Source organism: Phascolarctos cinereus, unplaced genomic scaffold (assembly GCF_003287225.1).
Source record: "Phascolarctos cinereus isolate Bilbo 61053 unplaced genomic scaffold, phaCin_HiC Scaffold_93;HRSCAF=632, whole genome shotgun sequence".
Classification (NCBI taxonomy): Eukaryota; Metazoa; Chordata; class Mammalia; order Diprotodontia; family Phascolarctidae; genus Phascolarctos; species Phascolarctos cinereus.
This window is the reverse complement of record NW_027556335.1, coordinates 4-19,521: the sequence shown is the minus strand read 5'-3', so window position 1 is coordinate 19,521 and position 19,518 is coordinate 4. Positions and strand designations below refer to the sequence as shown.

General features: G+C 44.9%; 1 long non-coding RNA gene across 1 annotated transcript; it reads right to left on the bottom strand.

Moving 5' to 3' along the window:
* Positions 1–881: 881 nt before the first annotated feature.
* On the bottom strand, positions 882–7,620 carry LOC110204081 (uncharacterized). The gene is made up of 2 exons (XR_002323194.2): positions 7,234–7,620; positions 882–2,435 (listed from the first exon to the last, which is right to left on the bottom strand). It is a non-coding gene; the product is annotated as an uncharacterized LOC110204081 (long non-coding RNA).
* Between the last annotated feature and the right edge of the window lie 11,898 nt (positions 7,621–19,518).

Below are 19,518 nucleotides of genomic sequence, written 5' to 3'. Positions count from 1 at the left end.
GTAAAAGAAATGTGGCTTACAATAAAAACTCCTCCAGGCTTAAGTGTTCTTCTCTTACTCATGATTGAAAATGGGATGTGTGTTGAAGAAAGGGCTAAGGATCTCTCTTCCTCTCTGTCTCTGTCTGTGTCTCTCTCTGTCACACACACACAGACACACACACACACACACACACACACAGAGACAGAGCACACTGCCCCCCCTATGCAATCATTTCATATGGAATTTAAACTGAGAGAAATCATTTGTAATTGGGAGGTGAAGAACGGGTGTTCTATAGTGTTGTGCCTAACACTTGACTTACTTTCTAAGGAAAAAGATGGGAGAGCCATAGGCAAAACAGCTTTGGAACATACACTCATTTGTCACATCTCATGGAAAAAGTGGTTGAAAAATAGGGACTTTTGTTATGGATGGGTATTCATATTCTCTCAATGTTGACAAATATGAGTACTTACCTATTCTCTATAGTCATATATATTTATACTGATATTTTCTCTCTAGATTCTTGTATATGAATACTCCACTATTATCTAAGTGTCTTCATACAGCAATACTTATGTATCCTTTCTTTAGATCCATACACACACATATGTACTTCTCTGTTCTCTATTCATATATGTCAACAATCATGAATTGAGAAGATGCATTCCCATTCATGTACTTCTCTATCGCTCAGTATCATCTATTTTTATTCACACATCTTTCTCCATTTATTGACGTATAATATGCATATATTCTCTATTTTCACATAAATAAGTACTCAACTGCACTGGCCGGGGTCCCCATGCTTTATCTTCTACTGAGATCAGGCAGCCAGGGTCATACTCACCATGAGTCTTCAGAGCCTACCCGGATACACGAAAGGACGAGTCAATCAATCAGGAGGTGTTTAACTTTTTATTACTAAAAAGCCATGAGGGAGAGAGAGAGAGAAATCATCAGACAGAGAAGCAAAAAGCCAGAGCCAGAGAGAGGGAGCAAGTGGGAGGAACGGGTAGGGTAAAGCGTGCGATCCAAGGAAAGAGTAGAAAGGGCCCCTCCCGTCACCAGACCAAGCCACTTATACTCTGCAATCCAATCCTGCCTCCACACTCGTGAAGAGCAGTCACAATGCACAGGTGGCCAATGACGAAGACTTGGCTAGAACCCATAGGTCTAACCACCTCAAAGGACACTGAGTGGGCTTGTCGATGGAGTCGTGGCAACAGTCCAGTACTCTGCCGCCTCAACCATGTCAGGTCAACCCATACGTATGCGTAACTCTCATTCTGTTAGGAGGATGAGTATCACATCGTGGACATATTCGTGACCAGCCCAGAACGGTGGGCCCTAACAACTCCCCCTTTTTTGTTTAAGGACGGTGAGGTCGTGGTCTCATCACCACAAATTCTGCCTAAAGTTGCACAATAGCAGATTTAAGCAAATGCACAAAACACACAAGAAGGGAAGGTAACAGGAGAAAAAGGAAAATGATAGCGAACCCAAGGGAAATAAGATGTCCCAACCACCCAGCCACTGGAGAGTACACATGTCCCATCCGGTCTGTAATCTTCTTAATGGCATCATTAGAATTGTCATGCATTTATGTTGTGGTGTTCTTAGACAATTCTACCAATCGTCTCAACGCCTGTATCTCCAAAGTCATATTAGTGGATTGAATGGCACTCAAAGTTGCCTGTTGCTCACACCAATGAGACACGCGTGTCTCATTGATGATAGTATCATTACAGCTTGACTGTAAAGGGGTCACGCAGGCGGTCAGGTATCTTCCATCACAAGGGAGTTGATTCAATAATTCCTGCCAAAGCAACTCATTACTAAGCTGGCGAGTCACTCTGGCCAGTGCCTGGATCTGAAATTCCAGTTGTTGATCTATCTGCACCTGTCTTTCAAGAGCTTCTTGTAGAAGTCGTGCTTGTTGCTCTATTTGTGAAGCTAAAATCTCATTTTCAGCATACAAGTCCTGTATTTGAAACTCTTCAAAAATGCTTGCCCCCAAAGCAAGGGCACCTAGAAAGTCTCGTTTTTTCCTGTCTAAGGCGTTGGCCATGCGTGCTATATACTAATCTGCCTTGGAGCTATACCAGTCATTCGGGCTTAAGGCACTCAGGTAAGTAACATGTCTTATGCCCACCAGGAACACAGTCACATTCACAGGAAGGGCCTCAGCCCCAATGGCATTGGTTAAATTACAGTCTTTAGTCTGCAAGCAAAACACTGGCAGACCGAGTTCCACTCCCTTCACTGCAGCTCATACTTTATCTTCAAAACACCAAGAAATCCGTAACCTTGAGGTGTAATCGCCTGTCTCTGGAACCGATATCTCATCACATCACATCCGGTTCCACGACTTGAACGGATACTGAAATTGGCAACCTCTGCTCCGTAATACGCACGAAACTGCTGAAGGGTGAGGTCTGTGCATGGTGTTCCTATACATTGACACATCATAGAGTTCATTGAAACATCCTGAATCATAAGCCATGGCAATCTTCCAAAGTCCAACATGAGGAACCCCTCGGTAGTTGAGTACTGCCTCTGGATGTTTTTAGGCTGGAGTGTACTCATCTTTGTTCATATTTAGAAAATTAATAGCCAATTAAAAAATTAATAGCCAATTGTCAAAAATTAATAACCAATTATCAATGAGGGGTAATAGCCCAGATTCCCCCTTTTTTGTTTAAAAAGAATAATTTTAATATCATCATTATTAATAATATAAAATGTTTGTGATCAGAGAAATGTTATAAAAAGCATAAAAGATAGAAAATGTTTTGCTAATGGAAGCTCAGGCACGTTATCTGTTTTGATTCATTTAAGTATACTCATAACTGTGAAGGCTTGGAAAATATGATTGATCACATATTTAATTGTACCACTCGTTGGTAAAGTGGCAAAAATGAAAGAAAAAGTATCCATTATAACATGAATATTAAAAAGCTTCTCAAAAGAAGGCATATAGGTTACATCCAATTGTCAAATATGTTTGGGAGAAAAGCCTCTTGATAGATTTGAAACAGGCTATTAAAAAATAATCATTATTCTTTATACCAAGTTTCCAATACTGTAGGAGTTTATTCAAAAATAGTCACAAAATGTTTTCTTCTCTACAGTTAAGGTTGTTGTATTGGGAGAATATAGTTAATAAAAGGCTCAATAAAAGCTTAATAAAAGTTAAGTGGAAGCATTGTAGTTAAGAATCAATAATGCCATTGCTTTCAGTATATAATTGTGTACTAGTAATATATTTTAGCTTTGCAGTCTCTATATTTTGAGAGACATAAGCAGATTACTTGTTATCAGAAACAACATTAATAGCCTCATAATATCTTGCTATACCTGTACTTAACCCACCGATGAATGTCATGGGTGCTGACAGTATGGGGTTAAATCTAACAATCTTTTTGAAATACTTATGAATAATTAGTTAAAAATGTTAATATCTTAAGAAATGGTAAGTAATTATCAATATCAATACCACCAGAAAAATAGTAATAACAATTTTCCAGTCCTCTAAAGAGGAAACAAGAGTACCTATTTGTCTTTTATAGTAAGGTTGATTAATAACAGAAAGTAAATTTCTTATAAGTTAAAAATCGTAGGGGACACTGGAGTACTAAGAATAGCACCTGGTACCTCTTCATATAAAAAATATGGGTGAGTTGAGCTTCAGGAATTTTACCGTTTGACTAAATAAAGCTCCCGTCTTGCTTCAGGAGTTAATATCCTAGGGGAATTTAGATTAGGATCTTCTCTAAATGTAAAAAGAAATTAGCCAGTTGTTCTGCAGTAATTTGGAGTGGTGGTAGAAACCAATTAATATCTCCTAAAAGTTTTTGAAGATCATTAAGTGCTTTTAAAGAATTAAAGCATAAGTGTACCTTTTATGGCTTTACTGTTGATTCAGTGACAATATGACCTAGGTAGGAGAATGAAGATTTTTCTTAAACTTTTTCTTGGTCTATAATAAGCTTTTATTCTTGTAAAGCTACGTGAGGCTGAGGAAATAAATGTGTGAGTTTTCAGTGGAACAGCTAACAAAGTATGTCACTACATAGTGTATTATTTTTGCATTGAGAAATTTTTTTTGTAATTGGTTGCATAGCTTTATTAACAAAATTTTGACACATTGTAAGGCTGTTTTTCATGCCTTGAGTAAGGACTTTCTATTGAAAGCTGGTTGCAGGGTGTTCTGCATTAACACTGGGTATTGTAAAAGCAAAGTAACATATGTCAGCTTCTTGGAGTGGAATAGTTAAAAAAAATCTTTTAAATCAATAACTATCAAAGGCTAGGAAACAGAATTCATAATGGGTGAAGGGAGACTTCATTAATACCTCAGAGGTCGTGAAGCATCCTCTATTTCACTGACTTCATATTAATAACAAAAACAGGTGAATTCCAAGGATTTGTAAAAATTTCTATATGTCCTTTTAAAAGTCTTGTTCAACTAATTGTTTTACTGTAAAAAGCTTCCTATTTTGTCAAAAGCCACTGTTCCACCCAAACAAAATAACAGCTCCCCTAGATGTAAAATATCGTGCCCCCACAAATTAAAGGGAATTAATTGAGTAAATTCATCTTAAAATAATTGATTACTGGTGATCTACTAGGCAGGCTAAAGCTAATTAATATCTTTAAGAGTTTTTAAAGAATCTTTCCTATTTTGTAATATGTTGGGGATCTAATTATGGGCTGTGAAACAATATATCCAAAGTACACAAAGGGTGATTTCTTTTGTGCCTTATCAGGAGTAATTATAAATCTTTGAGACTGAAGAGCTTGTTAAAGCTCACACATTAATAAGGAAAGTTTGCCAGTGATAGAACAACTGCAAAATTTATCATCCATATAATAAATCATTTTTGTCTGAGAATATTTCTGCCTAACAAGTTTAAAAGTGGTATGAACAAAATTTTTGCACATGGCAGAAAACATTCCTTCTTAAAGGAACATAACAGGAAAACTTCAAATACTGATTTAATGGAGACAACTATACTGAAATTCAAACTCAAAACAAAATTAGTTATAGTCCTAAAAGTTTTTTACCTTAAGCAGTAAGTTTCACTAATCACGGCTTAAAGCCAGATATAGTCAATTTTATTCGCATGGAGTTGTAATAAGTAATAAAGATTTACCATGAGTCACATACATAATAGATTTCACTTAGCATCTTTCTTTCTCAAATTTAAACTTGTTCTGGTAAAAAGCCAATTATTAGGAATCATTTCATATAGTTGCAGCTTCTCAGTAAGTTAAATTAATTGTTTAGGAACTGCATAACATAAGCAAATTTTCTTCTCAGAGCAGATGACCTTGGAACAAAGCTGACAAGAGCTTTTGGCATTAATTGTTTAGGAACTGAATAACATAAACAAATTCTCTTCTCAGAGCAGGTGACCTTGGAACACAGGTGGCAGGAGCTTTTGGCAAGCTTACAAAGTTAAGGGAATTGCCTTGTGCCCCTCCTTTTCACTCAGAAGTAATGAAGAATTCTAGGTTTTAACTTAAAACAGTAACTGCAAATAACTTAGTTAACAATTTGGTAATTTTCATGAGTGATAGTTAAATTGTTTTAACTCTAAGTTGTTCTTCAATCATAGATAAATATGGAGATATCTGATTTTGTAAATGACAATTATAAAACATTGAGACAAAATTAACTGGACTTGATAAAATAATTTAGCTGCTTTTTACACAGCTTTCCCACTATCTTTCAGTCTTCTTTAATTCACATATTAATAACATCTAAATTATTAAAAATTGTTTGACATAGCACAAAACAATACAAAAGTTTACCAATTTGTAACGATACTAGATTTTTTTTAGAATTTGAAACAAGCATATTACTAATTTGAATGAGCTAAATTATCTTTTGATTGTGTTCTAAATACATAAAAAACTTTGCATTATGAACTGAGGGGGTGCACCCTCCTTTTCACTATTCTCATTCTGTCTCTCACACCCCAACTTGGCCAGGGTTGGAATGGAGAGAAAAGAAGAGAATATTTTCCAACAGCTTATCTTTGATAATCTTTCAATTTTACATCAAAGCTTTGGCCAGAGCTTTAGAATGGAAAAAAGAAAGAGAATTTCTTCCTAATAACTCTTCAAAAGTTTTCAAATCATTTATTCTCAAATACTCTGTTCATGCTATTAATGCAGACAGATTATGCTATTCTTTCTACCCCTATTTATCTCATTATTGCATGTTTAAACTTTCTTGTCTTTTATCAATCATATAATGTAAATAACAAAATATTTTTTCTCTCCATCTCACCCCCATCCACCCGCTCCCAGGAGGCAGCTGGTAGTAGGGCGGGGGAAAGAGAGAAAGGCACTAGCAGCATTTCAGAATCCAGTTGCAGCCCTTAGCTGCCTGGCAGAAAAGATCAAAACAAATGACAGACATTAATCGCAGACCATAATTCACACAGACACAGACAACCATAGAAAAAAAAGACAGGGAGAATCCAAAAGCGAGAAACTTGTCAGAAATCCCCTTTTTCTAAAGCCTGTTTACAAGCAAGGGTCAAAAGGAAGTTCCCCTGGGTTCAACAGGAGTCGCAGAGGGGGCAGGGCTCCGCCATTCTGAAGGAGGTGGGGGAAGTGCGCTGGAGCATCCCTCCCCCTCTTCTCCTTCTCTCCCAGACTGTACCCCCGCCCCTTCTCCTCCCTGTATTTCAATTTGAGATAAAAACCAGTCAAAGGCAGTTTCTTGTAACCTTGGAGCCTCCTTTCTTTTATTTGTGCCTCAGCATCCGTTTGGTGGGGGGGCACTTGGGGTCCATATAGCTGAGTTTTCAGTACTTTATAAATCAAATGTTGTAGGGGAGGAATAACCCCCGGATTGTCTCTATCAAACGAGGCCATTTGTGAGCCAACTACAGCCCACCTTTGCAAGTCAAGTCCGTTAACATGTACCCATGGGCAACAGCGAAAAACTGTGTCTACAAAAGCACGAGCGTCTTTAGGATCTAAGCCAAAGCCCACTCGCTTAACTAATTTTTGTATCTCCTTTCCTACCACCTCCCGATCCGAGACATTAACTAAAGCCTGGCCCATCTTCCCTTCACACAGAAGGGGCCTTGTCCTTCTTCTCTTAACCGGACCAGCCGAGTTAAGAGGCCCTGGCACTACTCACCCACCCCACGCTGGGCGCCACTTGCACCAGCAAGGATCGCCATGCTTTATCTCCTACTGAGATCAGGCAGCCAGGGTCATACTCACCACGAGTCTTCAGAGCCTACCCGGATACACGAAAGGACGAGTGGATCGGGAGGTGTTTAACTTTTTATTACAAAAAAGCCATGAGGGAGAGAGAGAGAGAGAAATCATCAGACAGAGAAGCAAAAAGCCAGAGCCAGAGAGAGGGAGCAAGTGGGAGGAAGGGGTAGAGTAAAGCCTGTGAGCCAAGGAAAGAGTAGAAAGAGCCCCTCCTGACACCAGACCAAGCCACTTATACTCCGCAATCCAATCCCGCCTCCATACTCATGAAGACCAATCACAATGTACAGGTGGCCAATGACGGAAACTTGGCTAGAACCCATAGGTCTAACCACCTCAAGGGACACTGAATGAGCGTGTCGATGGAGACGTGGCAACAGTCCAGTACTCTGCCGCCTCAATCACGTCAGCTCAACCCATACGTATGCGTAACTCTCATTCCGTTAGGAGGACAAGTATCACATCATGGACATATTCGTGACCAGCCCAGAACGGTGGGCCCGAACATTCAACTGTTCTTTCTCTTTATATATATATGAGTCCTCATTTTCTCTCTCCATATGTATATGCTGTTATAGGAAACATATTCTTTCTCATCATATGAGTCCACATCTTCTCCCACAGGGAAACGGTGGGATACTTGTTGATATATAAAGACAAAAAATGCTCACACTTGAATGAAGAAAAAAATAGAGAAGTACCATTCAGTTGTTTTTTCAGTCATTTGTGACACTTTGTGGTGCATTTTGAGGCTTTCCTGGCGCAGATTCTGGAGTGGTTTCTCATTTCCCCCTGCAGCTCATTTTACAGAAAAGAAAACTGAGGCAAACAGGGTGAAGTACTTGGCCAGGGTCACATAGCCCAGGGTGACATCTGAAACTGCATTTAATTCAGGTCTTGCTGAGCCCACACCAGATACTATCCACTGAACCACCTAGACAGTAAATGTGTAGCCATGTCAGAGGCTCTACCAGAAGTCCTTCATATGAGTGTAGAGAGAATACCTAAGTATTTCTCAGTATGAATATAGAAAGAGAATATGGGAGTTCTTCAATATTATGAACATAATGAAAACATAGAAAAAGACTTGGCCCACAACCACCACTGCCATTAAGGCTTAGCCCAGGACCACCCATGGCAGTGAGGTCTGGCTTAGGACCATGTTCAGTAAGGCCTGGCCCAGGATCACCACTGCTAGTAAGGCCTGACCCGGGACCACTGTCATTAAGGCCTGGGCCAGGACCACTGCTGCTAGTAAGGCCTGGCCTAGGACCATCATCAGTAGGGCCTTTCCCAGGACCACCGCTGCCAGCAAGGCAAGTCATAGGTCCATCGTCAGTATGGCCTGACCCAGAACCACTACTACCAGTAAGGCCTGGCACAGTCCCACCATCTGTAAAGCCTGGCCCAGGACCAGTGCTACTAGTAAGGCCTGGCCTAAGACCACCATCATCAAGGTCTGGTCCAGTTCCATCGCTGCCACTAAGGCCTGGCCCAGGACCGCCATCAGTAAAGCGTGTCCCAGGACCATGCCTGCCACTACGGCATGGCACACGACCACCGCTGCCAGTAAGGCCTGGCTTAGGACCACCTTCAGTAAGACCTGGCCCAGGACCACGTTCATTAAGGACTGGTGCAGGAGCATCGCAGCCAGTAAGTCCTGGCACAGGAATACCACGGCCAAAAAGGCCTGACAAAGGACCACCACTGCCAATAAGACCTGGCCCGGGACCACCACTGCCAGTAAGGCCTGGCTTAGGACCACCTTCAATAAGGCCTGGGCCAGGACCACCACAAACATTAAGGCCTCAGCCAGGACCCCCGCTAGGCCTTACTGAAGGTTGTCCCAAGACAGGCCTTAGTGGCAGTGGTGGTCCTGGCAAGGCCTTACTGAAGCTGGTCCTAAGCCAGGCCTTACTAGCAGGGGTGGTCCTAAGCCAGGCCTTACTAGCAGGGGTGGTTCTGGGCCAGGCCTTACTGACGGTGGTCCTAGACCAGGCATACAGGTAGGGGTGGTTCTAGGACAGGCCCAACTGACGGTGGTCCTGGGAAAGGCTTTAGTTTCAGCAGTGGTCCTGGACCAGGCCTTTCTGGGGGCAGGGGTTCTGGGGCAGACCTGACTGATGGTGGTCCTGGGGTAGGCCTTATTGGCAGCGGTGGTCCTGGGCCAAGTCTTACTGACACTGGTCCTGGGACATGCCTTACTGTCAGTGGTGTTCCAGGGCCAGCCCCTTCTGGCCGCGGGGGTCCTGGGCCAGGCCTTACTGACTGTGGTCCTGGGGTAGGTCTTATTGGCAGCGGTGGTAATGGACTAAGCCTTACGGTCAGCGGTGGTCCTGGGCCATGCCGTAGTGGAAGGGGTGGTCCTCGGCCAGAACTTACTGATGGGGGTCCTGGGCCAGTTCTGACTGATGGTGGTCCTGGACTTCGCCTAACTGGTAACAGTGGTCTTGGGCAAGCCTTACAGGCAGTGGTGGTCCTGTGCCAGGCCTTACTGGCTGTGAGGGTCCTGGCCCAGTCCTTAATGATGATGGTCCTGGGCCAGGCGTTATTGTCAGCTGTGGTCCTGGGTCAGGCCTTACTGACGGTGGTCCTAGACCAGGCATTACAGGTAGGGGTGGTTCTAGGACAGGCCCAACTGACGGTGGTCCTGGGCCAGGCCTTAGTTTCAGTGGTGGTCCTGGGCCAGTCCTTTGTGGTGGCAGGGGTCCTGGGGCAGACCTGACTGATGGTGTTCCTGGGATAGGCCTTACTGGCAGCTGTGGTCCTAGGCCAAGCCTTACGGGCAGTGGTGGTCCTGGGCCAGGCCTTACTGGCAGTAGTAGTCTTGGGCCAGGCCTTACTGTGAGTGGTGGTCCTTTGTCAGGCCTTTCTGGCCACAGTATTCCTGTGCCAGGCCTTACTGCTTGTGATGGTCATGGCCCAGTCCTTAATGACAGTGGTCATGGGGCAGGCCTTATTAGCAGCGGTGGTCCTGGCCCAGGCCTTAATGACAATGGTCCTGGGCCAGGCCTTACTGGCAGTGGTGGTCCTTGGCCAGGCCTTACTAAAGGTGGTCCTAAGCCAGGCCTTACTAGCAGCAGTGGTCCTGGGCCAGGCCATAGTGGCAGGCGTGGTCCTGGGGCAGACCTTATTGATGGGGGTCCTGAGCAAGGCTTTAGTGGCAGCAGTCGTCCTGGCCCAGGCCCTACTGACAGTGGTCATATTCCAAGCCTTACTAACAGCAGTGGTCCTGGCCCAGGCCTTAATGACAGTGGTCCTGAGCCAGGCCTTACTAGCAGTGGTGGTCCTTGGCCAGGCCTTACTAAAGGTGGTCCTAAGCCAGGTCTTACTGGCAGCAGTGGTCCTGGGCCAGGCCATACTGGCAGGGGTGGTCCTGGGCTAGACCTTACTGATGGGGGTCCTGAGCGAGGCCTTAGTGGCAGCAGTGGACCTGGAGCAGACCTTGCTCATGGTGATCCTAGGCCAGACCTTACTAGCAGCGGTGGTCCTTGGCCAGGCCTTAATGAGAGTTGTCCTGGGCCAGGCCTTACTGGTAGTGGTGGTTCTGGGCTAGGCCTTACTGGTAGTGGTGGTTCTGGGCCAGGCTATACTGACGTTGGACCTATGACTTGCCTTACTGGCAGCGGTGGTCCAGGGACAGGTCCTACTGACGATGGTCCTAGGCCAGGCTTTATTAGCAGCAGTGGTCCTGGCCCAGGCCTTAATGATGGTGGTCCTTACTAGCAGCGGTGGTCGTCTGCCAGGCCTTACTGAAGGTGGTCCTAAGACACATCTCACTGGCATGGGTGGTCCTGGGCTAGGCCTTAATGGCTGTGGTGGTCCTGGCCCAGGCCTTAATGACAGTGGTCCTGGGCCAGGTCTTAATAGCAGCGGTGGTCCTGGGTCAGGCCTTATGGAAGTTGGTGCTAAGCCAGGCCTTACTGGCAGTGGTGGTCTTGGGACAGGCCTTAGTGACGGTGGTCCCAGGACAAGCCTTACTGACAGCAGTGGTCCTGGGCCAGGCCGTACTGGCAGGGGTGGTCCTGGTCCAGGTCTTACTGACAGGGTTCCTGGGCCAGGCCTTACTAACAGTGGTCCTAGGCCAGGCCTTACTGGCAGGGGTGGTCCTGTGCCAGGCCTTACTGGCAGAGGTGGTCCTGTGCAAGTCCTTACTGGCAGTGGTGGTCTTGGACCAGGCCTTACTGGCTGTGGTGGTTCTAGGCCAGGCCATACTGACGGTGGACCTGGGCCTTGCCTTACTGGCAGTAGTGGTCGTGGGCCAGGCCTTACTGACACTGGTCCTGGGCCAGGCCTTACTGTCAGTGGTGTTCCAGGGCCAGCCCTTTCTGGGGTCAGCGGTCCTGGGGCAGGCCTGACTGATGGTGGTCCTGGGGTAGGCTTTACTGGCAGTGGTGGTCCTGGGCCAAAGCTTACTGGCTGTGATGGTCCTACCCCAATCCTTAATGAAGGTGGTCCTGGGCCAGGCCTTACTAGCAGTGGTGGTCCTGGGCCAGGCCTTACTGAAGGTGGTCCTAAGGCAGGCCTTTCTGGCCACGGTATTCTTGTGCCAGCACTTACTGGCTGTGATGGTCCTGGCCCAGTCCTTAATGAAGATGGTCCTGGGCCAGGCCTTACTAGCAGTTGTGGTTCTGCACCAGGCAATACTGAAGGTGGTCCTAAGTCAGGCCTTACTGGCAGCGGTGTTCCTCGGCCATGCCGTAGTGGAAGGGGGGGTCCTGGGCCAGGCCTTAGTGGCAGTGATGGAACTGGACCAGGCCTTACTGATGGTGGTCCTAGGCCAGGCCTTACAGATGGTGGTCATAGGTCAGGCCTTACTAGCAGCAGTGGTAATGGGCCTGGCTTTACGGTTGGTGGGACTGCGCGAGGCCTTACTGCTAGTGGTGGTTCTGGGCCAAGCCATACTGATGATCGACCTATGACTTGCCTTACTGGCAGCAGTGGTCCTGGGACAGGCTCTACTGACTATGGTCCTAGGCCAGACCTTACTAGCAGCAGTGGACCTGGCCCAGGCCTTAATGACAGTGGTCCTGGGCGAGGCCTTACTAGCAGCGGTGGTCGTGGGCCAGGCCTTACTGAAGGTGGTCCTAAGCCAGATCTCACTGGCATGGGTGGTCCTGGGGTAGGCCTTGATGGCAGTGGTGGTCGTGGGCCAGGCATTTCTGGCCACGGGGGTCCTGGGTCAGGCCTTAATGGCTGCAGTGGTCCTGGCCCAGGTCTTAATGACAGTGGTCCTGGGCCAGGCCTTATTAGCAGCGGTGGTCCTGGGCCAGTCCTGACTTATGGTGGTCCTGGGCTAGGTCTTACTGGCAGCAGTGGTCCTGGGCTAGGCCTTACTGAAGGTTGTCCCAGGACAGGCCTTAGTGGCAGCAGTGGTCCCGGCAAGGCCTTACTGAAGGTGGTCTTATGCCAGGCCTTACTGGCAGCGGTGGTCCTGGGCCACGCCGTAGTAGCAGGTGTGGTCCTGGGACACGCCTTACTGATGGGGGTCCTGGGCCTAGGCCTCAGTGGCAGCGATGGAACTGGACCAGACCTTAAGGACAGTGGTCCTACGCCAGGCCTTACTAGCAGCAGTGGTCCTGGGCCAGGCTTTACAGGTGGTGGGACTGCGCCAGGCCTTACTGGTAGTGGTGGCTCTGGGCCAGGCCTTACTGAAGGTGGTAATAAGCCAGGACTTACTGGCAGCGGTGGTCCTGTGCCAGGCCTTACTAGCAGTGGTAGTCCTGGGCCAGGCCTTTCTGGCCGCGGGGGTCCTGGGCCAGGCCTTACTGATGGTGGGATTGGGCCAAGCCTTACTGATAGTGGTGGTCCTGGGCCAGGCCATGTTGGCAGGGGTGGTTCTGGGCCAGGCCTTACTGACAGTGGTCATAGACCAGGTGTTACAGGTAGGGGTGGTTATAGGAAAGGCCCAACTAATGGTGGTCCTGGGCCAAACCTTAGTTTCAGCAGTTGTCCTGGGCCAGGCCTTTCTGGGGGCAGGGTTCCTGGTCCAGGTCTGACTGGTAGTGGTCCTGTACTAGCCCTTACTGGCAACAGTGCTCTTGGGGAAGCCTTACGGGCAGTGTTGGTCCTGTGCCAGGCCTTACTGGCTGTGATGGTCCTGGCCCAGACCTTAATGACTATGTTCCTGGGCCAGGCCTTACTAGCAGCGGTTGTCCTGGGCCAGGCGGTACTGGCAAGGGTGGTCCTGGGCCAGGTCTTACTGATGGGGGTCTTGGGTCAGGCCTTAGTTGCAGCGATGGACATAGGCCAGACCTTACTGATGGTGGTCCTAGGCCAGGCCTTAGTGGCAGTGGTGGTACTGGGCCAGGCCATACTGATGGTGAACCTGGGCATTGCCTTACTGGCAGCGCAGGTCCTAGGCCAGGCCTTACTGATGGTGGTCCTAGTCCAGGCCTTAGTGGCAGTGGTGATCCTGGGCCAGACCTTATTGGCAGCAGTGGTCCTGGGCCAGGCCTTACTGGCAGTGGTGGTCCTGGAACAGGCCTTGCTGGATTGCAGGGGTCCTGGCCCAGGCCTGACTGACGGTGGTCCTGGGCCAGGCCTTACTGGCAGTGGTTGTCCTAGGCCAGGCCTTACCTATGGCAGTCCTGGGCCAGGCTGGACTGATGGTGGGCCTGGGGCAGGCCTTACTGACAGTGTCCCTGGGATAGGTCTTACTGGCAGGGGTGATTCTGGGTCAGGCCTGAGTGACGTTGGTCCTGGGCCAGGCCTTTTAAATTCTACACCATTCTCTTCCCTTGTATCCCTAGCTACCTTATCATTTCACTAATTATGTTTTGCCAAACTTTAGATTGAGATCTCTCATTCCATTTACCACCTTTTATCTTACACATGTTCTGCTGAATAAAGGTGGACACAATCACAAAGCCATTATTACTAGATCCACTACAACTCTACCCTCATTACTTCTTCAAAATATTACTACACTACTCTTATCAACTCACTATCAACACTCTCCACAGCAGCTCCTCCAAACCTTTCAATCCCTTCTCAAACCCCTCATGCCCTCCTAGCTCTCAGCTGAGGATTTTGCCTCATCTTTTACAGAAAACAATTGAGGCCATTCACCCTGAGCTCTTTCTTCTCTCCTCTCCCTCATCTTACTTAAGGCATATACTTTCTGCCATTATCTACTTTTTCACCACTGTTTCACATGATGGGGTGTCCTTACCCATTAACAAGGTCAAGCCCTCTATATGCTGTAGCAATCCTATTCCATGCTATGTTCCCCAAAAGATTATTCTCTCTGTCATTCCCATTCTATCCCTTACTTTGAATCTCTCCCTCTCTACTGGCTCATACCTTACTATCTACAAACATGCTCATGTCTTACCCATCCTCAAAACACCATTACTTGTTTCTTCTCTCCCCACTACCAACCTGTATCTTTTCTGCTTTTTGTGGCTAAACTCTTTGAAAAGGCTATCTACAATAGGTGCTTCCAGTTCCTCTCCTCTCACTCGCTTCAAATCCCTTATAATCTGTCTTCCAACCTCATCATTTCACCAATACTGCTGTCTTCCACATTGCCAATGATCTCCTAGTTACCAAAACCAGTGTTCACTTCTCAGCCCTCATTCTCCACAAACTCTCTATAGCCTTTGCCACTGCTGATCACTTTTTCTTCCTTGATATTCTTTTCGCTGGAGGTTCCATGGATAACAGCAATCTCCACTTCTATTAACCTAACTGTTCCTTCTCGTTCTCTTTTACTAGATCTTCATCCACATCATGCCCACCTAACTGTAGGTGTCACACACAGTTCCCTCTTTGGTTCTCTTCTCCTCTCTCTTTATATAGCTACTCTTGTGGATCTCATTAAATTCCATGAACTTAATAACCACTTCTTTGTGGATGATTCTCAGTTCTTCCTATCCTACCCCAACTGGTCTGCTTATCTTCAATGTTGCACCTTCAACTATCTTTCAGATATTTGGAACTGAACGTCCAGTAGACATCTTTTACTCAAACTGTCTAAAACCAAACTCCTCTGTCCTCCTAGATCCCCTCCTCTCATCTCTATTACTATATACCATCATCCTCCCAGTGCTTTAGGCTAACACTTGAGGTGTTAGCCTTCACTACTTACTATTTCTCATACCCCATATCAAGTCTGTGTGCAAAGCCATTTGCACTTTGCAAAATCTCTACAATATGCCTCCTTTTCACACAATTACAAAACACTTTTCACACAAATAAAATCAGATCTAAATAATTGGAAAAACATCAGTTGCTCTTGGGTAGGCCAAGCTAATATAATAAAAATAATAATAATCCTACCTAAGCTAATTTACTTGTTCAGTGCCATGCCAATCAAACTAACATGAAATTATTTTATAGAGTTAGAAAACATAATAACAAGATTCATTTGGAAAGACAAAAAGTCCAGAATATCAAAGGAACTAATGAAAAGAAATGCAAGAGAAGGTGGCCTAGGAATTCCAGATCTTAAATTGTATTATAAAGCAGCAATCATCAAAACTGCTTGGTACTGACTAAGAAATAGGGAGGTGGATCCGTGGAATAGGTTAAATGTGCAAGACACAGTAGTCAATGACTATAGTAATCTATTATTTGATAAACCCAAAGGCCCCAGCTTCTGGGATAAGAAACCACTCTTTGAAAAAAAAACTGCCAGGAAAACTGGAAAAGAGTATGGCAGATAATAGGCATAGACCTAAATCTCACACCATATACCAAATTAAAGTCAAAATGGGTTCATGACTTAGATAGAAAGGCTGATACCATAAATAAACTGGGAGAACAAGGAATAATTTACCTATCAGATCTATGGAGAACATAAGAATTCATGATAAAACAGGAAAGAGAGAACATTATAAAAAGCAAAATGGATAATTTTGATTACATTAAATTGAAAAGTTTTTGCATAAACAAAACCAGTGCAACTAAGATTAGAAGGAAGGTAGAAAATTGGGAAAGAACTTTTACGACCAGTCTCTCTGATAAAGGCCTCATTTCTAAAATATATAGAGAATTAAAACAAATTTATAAGAACACAAGCCATTCCCCAAATGATAAATCGTCAAAGGATACGAACAGACAGTTCTCAGATGAAGAAATTAAAGCCATCTATAGTCATATGAAAAAATGCTCTAAATCGTTATTGATTAGAGAAATGCAAATCAAAACAACTCTGAGGTACTCATCACACCTATCAGATTGGTCAACATGACAAAACAGGAAAATGATAAATGTTGGAGAAGATGTGGGAAAGTTGGAACACGAATGCATTGTTGGTGGAGTTGTGAAATTATTTGATCCAACCATTTTGGAGAGCAATTTAGAATGATGCCCAAAGGGCTACAAAAATGTGCATACCCTTTGATCCAGCAATAGCACTTCTAGGGCTGTATCCCAAAGAGATCAAACAAATGGGAAAAGGACCCACACGTACAAAAATATTCATAGCAGCTCTTTTTGTGGTGGCAAAGAATTGGAAATGGAGAGGATGCCCATCCATTGGGGAATGGCTGAGCAAGTTGTGGTATATGAATGTAATGGACTATTATTGTGCTATAAGAAATGATGAACAGACTGACTTCAGAAAAACCTAGAAAGACTTATATGGTCTGATGCTGAGTGAAGTGAGCAGAACCAAGAGGACTTTGTACACAATAACAGCCACATTATGTGATGACTAATATTGTTAAACTGAACCCTTCTCATCATTAGGAGGATCTAAGACATCTCCAGAGGCCTCAGGATGGAAAATGCTGTCCACATCCAAAGAAAGAACTATGGAAGTCGAATCGCTATCACTTATTTTTACCTTCTGTTGAGTTTTGATTCATCTTTCTGATGGTTCCTCCTATTGGTTTTAATTTTTACTTACAACTTCACTAATGTGAAAATATGTTTAATGGGTATGTAAATGTAAAGCCTATATCAGATTGTGTGCCATCTTGGGGAGGGTGGTGGGGAGGAAGGGGGAGAAAAATTTTCAACTCAAAAGCATATGGAATATGCTTAATACAATTAAAAAAAATATGCCTCCTTCTCTCTCCTAACAGTGCCACCACACTACTACAAACTTTCTTCACCTCATGAATGTACTGGTCTTGCCTTGCAATAGCTTGTTCTTGGGTCTGCCTGTCCCTAAGTCTCTACTCAATCCATTCCATCCTCCATTCAGCCACCAAAGTGATTTTGCTAAAGCACAGGTGTAACCTTGTCATCTCCCTCCTCATTCAACTCCAGTGCCTCCATTTCACCTCAACCATTAAATCCAAGGGGTGGAGCCAAGATGGCGGAGTGAAAGTAGTGACTTGCTTGAGCTCTCCCCCAAACCCCTCCACATACACGTAAAAAAAATAACTCTAAACAAATTCTAAAGCAGCAGAACCCACAAAAAGACAGAGTAAAACAAATTTCCAGCCCAAGACAGCCTGGATGGTTGATCGGAAAGGCATATCCAGCTGGGCGGGGAGAGGAGCTCAGTTTGGCATGGGCACGCAGGCCACAGCAAACCTGGAACAGGCCTCAGAGGAATGAATCACAGGCAGCTGTGGTGGTTTCCAGACTCCTCAATCCACGAACACCAAAGACAACTTAGAAGGTCAGTGGGAAAAGTCTGTTTTTGCGGTGACAGAGGAGCTAGGTCAGAGCCAGTTCAAGAGCACAGAGCCTATAGCACTTTGCCGAGGAGGTAGCTGCGTCCTGAGCTTCTGGCCCACTGACTGAGGGGGAATCAAGAGGCCAATCAGAGGGGGACTGCAGGGATCTCTTTGACAGTGCTGAGGCAGGAATCTCTTGCTTTGTCCATGCTTGGATCTGGGTCACAGTTCTGGGTGGCAGTCCTGGGGGGAGGAGGAGCACTGGCGCAGTGGAGCTTGTAGTGGTGATGTAGAGGAAATCCTCCTCACAGTTCCAAGACAGAAAAGACTGCTTGTGACTGGTCACTCAAAGACAAGAGCACAGGCCAGGAAAAGAGTAAACACCTCAACCCTTATCATACCACCTTGGAAGAACTGAAAATTTACAGGTCCCTAGAAGTATCTCTGAAAACATCTATACAAACCCCCAAAGCTTGGGACAGTACATTCTCCACATTGGAAGCAGACTTTTACATTAACAAAGAGTTTGAAACTCAAGTAGTTGGCTGGGATCATGAGCAAACCTCAAAAAAAGAGTCAGACTATATTATCTTACTTTGGTGACAAAGAAGATCAAAACACACAACCAGAAGAAGACAACAAAGTCAAAGCTCCCACGTCCAAAGCCTCCAAGAAAAATATGAATCTGTTCCAGGCGTTGGAAGAACTCAAAAGGGATTTTGAGAAGCAAGTAAGAGAAGTAGAGGAAAAACTGGGAAGAGAAATGAAAGTGATGCAAGAAAATCATGAAAAACAAGTCAATAACTTGCTAGAGGAGACCCAAAAAAATACTGAAGAAAATAACACCTTAAAAAATGGCCTAACCCAAATGGCAAAAGAGGTCCAAAAAGCCAATGAGGAGAAAAATGCCCTAAAGAGAAAAATTGGCCAAATGGAAAAGGAAGTCCAAAAACTTACTGAAGAAAATACTTCCTTAAAAATCAGAAGAGAGCAATTGGAAGCTACTGACTTTATGAGAAATCAAGACACTGTAAAACAAATCCAAAAGAATGAAAAATTAGAAAACAATGTGAAATATCTCATGGGAAAAACAACTGACCTGGAAAATAGATCCAGGAGAGAGAATTTAAAAATTATTGGACTATCTGAAAGCCATGATCAAAAAAAGAGCCTTGACATCATCTTTCAAGAAATTATCAAGGAAAACTGTCCTGATATTTTAGAACAAGAGGGCAAAATAGAAATTGAAAGAATCCACTGATCATCTCCTGAAAGAGATCCCCAAAGGAAAGCTCCTAGGAATATTGTAGCCAAATTCTAGAATTCCCAAGTCAAGGAGAAAATATTGCAAGCAGCCAGAAAGAAACAATTCAAGTATGGTGGAAACACAGTCAGGATAACACAAGATTTAGCAGCTTCTACATTAAGGAGCCGCAGGGCATGGAATATAATATTCCGGAGGGCAAAGGAGATAGGATTACCACCAAGAATCACCTACCCAGCAAAACTGAGTATAATCCTTCAGGGGAAAAAATGGTCATTCAGTGAAATAAAGGACTTTCAAGCATTCTTGATGAAAAGACCAGAGCTGAATAGAAAATTTGACTTTCAAATACAAGACTCAAGTGGAACATGAAGAGGTAAACAGGAAAGAGAAATCATAAGAGTCTTATTAAGATTGAACTGTTTACATTCCTTCATGGAAAGATGA